Raw genomic sequence first — 6,734 nt, forward strand, 5'->3', positions numbered from 1 at the left:
GTCACAGACAAAATGGCCGCCTAAACTATGACGACAATTTAGCTATTATGGTTACTCTTATAGTGACAAATAACTAAGTAAAGCAGACGAGAGAGATCCCGACGAAAAAAAAAATGTTTTAAGTAACCAAGAAGTTAAAACCAAAAAGTTAGAATATAAAAATTGAGGTCGCTGAAGTAAAACAACTAGGTGATTTTTTAAATACCACAGATAATAAAATATCATTATTAGTTCTAAAGCGGAATGCAAACTTTAATTTCGTTATATATAGAAGTATCTTTAACACGAGAGACCATTCACTCAGCACAATCTTCGTACACTAAGATTTGAAAGTACTTCGATGGCAGCCCTAGTAGGTTCGTTTCAAATTTGTTTAGGTAGAGAGAGGAGATGGACGGTGGAGGTGAGCGTTTAACGTTAGATAGGGCCTTAAACCTACTCCTGGTCAAGTCCCAGGCGCTGTTGAAGCTCCTCTCCCTGCAACGATGGACCCGGCACCCGTGCGGTGATTCCATGGAATGATGAGTAGTTTTTCGTCTTGGCCTAGGTTATATACCGTCTGTACTAAGCTCAACGACGCCAACTCGTTATGGCTACCGATTAAAAAATATTTATATTTCAATCTATCGAAGACCAAAACTTATCAGATGTGTTTTATCTCATCCATTATTAATAAAATAAAATGTCTGTCAGTACGTGACTTACGAAGTGACATACAGATAGTACATACCTGTTTTTAGCTACGACTCCGTCCGCGTGAACGTCAGAGAACAAGATGTGTAAAGTTTGTTTAAACAATACATATAGTACCTACGTTGAAGGCTTTTCGCTTTAAGCAACCTATATACAGACAGCGCCATCTGTCGGGCTGGGTTGTGAATCTAAACCATCTTGGGCGACACGCAGATGCGTATAAAAAGATCCATTCAAATCGGTCCAGCCGTTTAGGTGTGCAGTGACATACATACGTACAGTAGAATTATATATATATATATATATATATACGTCTTTTCATTCGTAATATTTTATAATATCTATGATGGCTTAAGACTAAATAATATTTATCACTAATAGCAATTAACAAATGAGCCTATCATATATATATATATATATATATATATGATATTAATGTATTGTACCATGTTTGTCTTCGACCGCGTCAGTCACTGTTTACTTATCGAGGTGTAAACACGCTGTGTGTACAAATTCTTGTTTATAAAAAAACAATGGATTTTTATAGAGGTGAGATTATACATATATATATATATATTAGCTTTTATCATAATAAACAAATTTATTCTCAATGCTGTTTTTTATTATCTGTATTCGATTTTTTTTTTAAATTATAATGCAACGTAAATATGTTCCACGTAAATATACAAAGTTAACGAGATTCTGAATTAAATAGTGTGAGTATAAAATTATTTCTATACAACTAGTTTTTGAACTCGACTTTTATCGCAATATTTTTTTAAATTGTTTAACGTATTTAGCTTAGTATGGGTTGAAAACAAGCGTAATTGCGCCTTAATTAAACAGACGGAGGGTTAAAGTATTAAAATCGTGTTTAATTTATAAATAGGAAAAGACATATATTGTGTAATAAAACATATTTTGATAGACAGACTGACAGATATCTGTGTAGATAAATACGTTAATCAAAAATATTACGTTTAGGACAATCCCGTGTTTTTCACGTATTGAAATATAAAACATAATTAATTATATATATATATATATATATATATATATTTGTTTGATGTGAAAATAATATTCTTTTGTACATAAACAATCAAATTATAATATTTTTTCAATGTCACGTCAGTCAGGTCAACGCACTGATAATAGAGATAACAATGTTTTTGTTGACAAATATTGTCAAATGTTAGGAAAACGTAAGATCAACGTACAAAGATAGCTTACCACATGTTTAGATACACCACACGCAGCGTTTCCCGTTTCCCATTCAATGTTATAATACGACGTGATATATATATGAAACTATTAACTCTAAGTATTCAGTGTGACGTTGAAACTAATAGTAAGCATACCAAAGATCGCTAGTCGTTCCACGCAATACATTGCTTAAGACGTTACGGAATAGGAATTTCCTACTTTCTAGCTCGATTACATTAATAAATTTAATATTTATTAGTGTTGCAACACTGATTTTTTTGTTGTTTTATTTATATACAACCTTTTTTAAGCTTCGCCTCTTTTAAAGTATAGTATAATGTGTATACAGCCTCAGGAACAAGATTGTTGTAAGTTACTAACTCTTCTCGTTAAAATAATCACTTATTTAATACAACGTATCGTTGTTAGTTGTCTGTCTGTTCTGTGATTTATTTACTAAGACACCTATTAGTTAATTTTATCTAAGATTTTCAACGTTAAATTTAAATTTAACTAAGTTTTTCGGTTACAGCGCGTTTTTATTATAATTTTATATCTAATAAATCTCCACGCTTCGGTTGCTTTACAGAAAATCATCACGAGGGCGAGACTATAGTGTCTTTAATTGTAGCAACAGAGAAGCTTACTATCATTTAAATATAATAGATACTTTTATAACTGACTTATGGGCACTTTATATATGCGATTATGTTTTGTTAGACTGTCTGCGAATCATTAAATCTCAGATTCATTATGTACGTTGGAATTAAATCTTAAATAACTATAAATACTAACTTCAGCTGGCAGTTTGACTAAGTATTATACCTATCTGGATGGATCACAAGGGTTCAATCATATCCTGATCTGGGGACAGTGAGTCGATCTTAGTTCAATCACCTTTTGATAAATGAATAACATTAAAAACGATGTGCCTCCATTCTGAACTCGCTCAAGGAGTTTATAAGTCACTAATTTATGCCAAAATTAATAGGTGCGTTCAAGTTTTAGCTGTAAAAAAATTGTTTTTGATGCATGGATACGTATTTATTATAGTATTGAGTGAGAGCTGTTCAAAGAAACACAGAGACTCGCTAAAATATATATGTATATATATACATATGGGCGTGTGTGTCTGCCTGTCCGTAAACAAACTGTTGTCAAAAGTAATCGGTGTAAAAATGTATATATACCAATAAATATCTTCATATTGGCACATCACTAGTTCGGGAACACAGATGACATACAAACGCTTGTTCCATTGTAATCAAAACATATTTCTTTCACGTCTATTTGTCACATAAGCTCAAGAAGCGGTTGAATAATATCAATTAATTATTAATGTATGCTTATGATATAATAAAATTTGTTCGACGCGAAGATTATAATGTTATATAATTAAATTTTTTCGTATATCACGATTATTGGAGCCGTCTGTTAGAGTAATTTATATATGTGTATGTCAAACTTATATATGAAAAGAAAGTGTTAGTGGGTCCCACATTAAATACATACTATTTATTGTATTGCTATATATATAAGAATTTTACATTAATTTGAGCACGTTAATACATTCACGTCAGAGTATAAGTATAGGAAATTAGCTCAAAACTCTGGTAATCAGTTCCGCAAATCAAACTAACTCCTACTACAAGTCAGTATAAAATGACGAAAAGCACTACGATTAACGAAGGTTATGTCTGACACTGTCACTGTCAGACAGCCCTTTGACATTTGCATTCGATTTTGACACGCTACGTTTTTTAATCTTCAAAAAATTCAAAATTAAATATATATTTTTTTATTTTTTACATTAGTATATATCCAAACTGTCATAATAAATCATAGATTTTAAAGTAAACTTTCTTTTTGACAAGGCTTTTTTTTTTTTAGAATCTGAAATAAAAAAATTGTGTGGACTCCAGGACATGTACACGGATTTCGACGGCTGGCTGTGTAAATACAACAAGTTATTCCCAAACAGGTAATGTTTAATAACTCACATAATATATAACTTATATAAAAAAAAAATATATATCTTTGTTCGTTTATATAAAAAGTATCGAGGTTTGCCTAAAGTGGTGATATGTATAGCGTTGTTATTGTCTGTACACAATATAAAATTTTAGCCAAACAAAGCTGCTGTATTATTCTAGAATATTTATTTGAGACCAAAAGAAATATAAATTTTATTTATTCATAAAAGTTTAAATTAAAAATTTATTACGTAATAAATATTATTATGTGTAAATAATATACTTATATCTACTTATACATATTACTTACATATTATAAATATTAGTTATAAAATAAATTTACATATATAAGTATAATAAATGCATATACAATAAATTTATCAAAAATCATACCTCAATACTTTTTGATTATCGCATAAAAATTTTAATGTAAGTATTTAATTTCTTTCCATTTTTCATATACCATCTTTACCACAAGTTCGCATCGGACTAAATACAGACATTTTATAATTATTCCTTCACATATACACTTATTTACCTTAATTACGCAGACTTATAATACGTAAAAGTAAATAGATTATGAATCACACGTCATATGTAGTTTCAAGGACTATAATAACTGTGATATTTTCAGTATATAATTATATAAAGTCAGTACTAAGGAACTGGTGTCATATATATAACTTTGTTACAGATATTCAACCAACAAACAAATATCAAATAATATAAAAAATGTCATATTAACTTTTGACAAACTAATAGTTGACGGTTACATCAGCGACGTTGTGAACAACAGAAATGTTTTTTTACAAATCAAATATGGCGGCGTTGGACGGAGATATTTATGCCAATATACGAAATCAAAACTTTTATTTTGTTTTTATTTACCTTGAAATTGAGATCATTAAATACGTAGTTTATATTACTGTGCTTATTTATTTTTTTTTAATAATTTTATGTGATGATAAACACAACTTTTGCAGTGAAAGTTCATTGTATTGTTTCGTAAGAATGATGGAATTTAAGTATTTTCGGAAGTTTACGATAAAGGTCACCATATTTCTTTACTTACGTTTTTGAGAATACACAGTTAAGGTTATAATTACTCCAGTCTCCATGCACTATAATAACAAAAATCACATCACATGTGAAATATTTAAAAAATCCCAAGAATCAATAATAATTGTAATCAATACAAAAACGAAGTAATTATGTATATAATATTTATAAAAATATCAAATCAAAATTATTTACTTATATTTTTTTCATCGAAATCAAACATTTATTTCAAATGTTAAACACCTGATTGAATTACGTCAAATTTGACATCTCCTTGTATTAGGGACGCCATTTTAAAAAATACACAAATAAAAACAGTATAAAATGACCCTCCAAAGTCCTTTTTATTCCATTCACCTCTCGCAAGGTCTACAAGTTCTCGCTTCAAGGTAATTTTAATCGGATGATAACCATAAGGAAAAACCTTTTATCAAAAATCTACATTAATATATATTTAAAGATCAATTTTATTACTATTTACAGTTGTTTTATTATACAAATAAGGTATTCTGATAATTATATATTGTAATAGTTTTAAAGTAATTACACACATGATTACATTTTATTTTAATTGTACGCTATCAAAGTATTGTACTAGAAAATCATATCATACAAACGTAACCATAATTGTAACCTCAAAAATATCAAATACTATATTTAAAGTAATTTAAATAAAATCACAATGTATTCAATTCTGAAAAAATATATTTATAAGTAAATTTAAATTCAAGTGAAACCTAATTTCGGATTACAAAGCGTTATTTTATTTTTTTTAACCTACATACCCCTGATGTTTCGGTTACTGTATAGCAACCGTGATCACGGACCGGCGAGATGAGAAACTTAGAATAATTATAAACTAGTAATAAAACCGAAAACTATTAGTATTAAATATATGAATTATCGCTAAAGACTTAGATCTGATGATTTAAATTTATCGTTCAGCTGTAGAGGTTTTATGAGGTGCGGTCCTGATGCAGCTAGAGGTTTGGACCGCGTCCTGTTATCCTGGAAAACTAAATATGATCGGAGCTCCTAGTGAATCAAGCACTTGCAGCTGTTCAGATAAAACGCTTTTGTAGACCTTTAAGAAGGGAATGAGAGAATTATCTATCATGACTCGCAAGAGATCATCACACTATAAAGAGACTTACGTCTAAAATTACAACGAAGAGAGACATTGAATGAAGATTGTCGACGTATAAAAACAGTCTTAATGAATGTTCTTAAAAGTTCATAAACGTAACAGTAAGATATTTTTATTACGAGCAAAAAGTAAGAAAAATATAAAAAAAATGGCTGTAAAAAACTTAAGTAGACTTCTGTAATACTAATGCTGTGGGTGATAAAGGTATGTATTTTTATTATAATAAAAAAAAAAAGATAAAAAAAAAATATTTTTTTAGAGTACTTAATGTGGTTGGTATTACTATAAACATTAAACTATTTATGAAATTTATATATAATATTCGTTATCTCACAGTCATACATAATTAAAATTTCGATTTCCAAACGTCAACAGTTTAGTAATGTCAGCTGTCAGCTTTTAAAAGATACACACGACATTGGCAAAATCTATAAAAAACGATAATGATTCAAATAATAGAATAATAAATCACAACCAAGTAGAACAAATCTAAGAATTCTTTAACCTTAATTATAAAATAATTAGTGATTTTTTTTTAAATTTTATTCAAGAGGTGTATAAATCGTAGCTATAATTGGATTATTTCCTTCAACCGTCGCCTCGAATTTCTGCATAAAAACATATTTAAAATTATCTGTGAACATTTAAAAAATAATATA

General features: G+C 28.9%; 1 protein-coding gene and 1 long non-coding RNA gene across 2 annotated transcripts in view; both read left to right on the forward strand.

Moving 5' to 3' along the window:
- Positions 1–1,110: 1,110 nt before the first annotated feature.
- LOC116776995 (uncharacterized) lies at positions 1,111–4,739 on the forward strand. Its single transcript, XR_004353977.2, has 3 exons — positions 1,111–1,242; positions 3,787–3,877; positions 4,564–4,739. It is a non-coding gene; the product is annotated as an uncharacterized LOC116776995 (long non-coding RNA).
- Positions 4,740–6,514: 1,775 nt separating this feature from the next.
- LOC116776994 (serine hydrolase-like protein) overlaps positions 6,515–6,734 on the forward strand; it is a 6,887-nt gene continuing 6,667 nt past the window's right edge. The window contains exon 1 of the mRNA XM_032670327.2: positions 6,515–6,734. This exon is cut by the window's right edge and continues 135 nt beyond it. The gene's annotated coding sequence lies outside the window, so the exon portion shown is untranslated.

Source organism: Danaus plexippus (assembly GCF_018135715.1).
Source record: "Danaus plexippus chromosome 29 unlocalized genomic scaffold, MEX_DaPlex mxdp_36, whole genome shotgun sequence".
In the NCBI taxonomy this organism is placed as follows: domain Eukaryota; kingdom Metazoa; phylum Arthropoda; class Insecta; order Lepidoptera; family Nymphalidae; genus Danaus; species Danaus plexippus.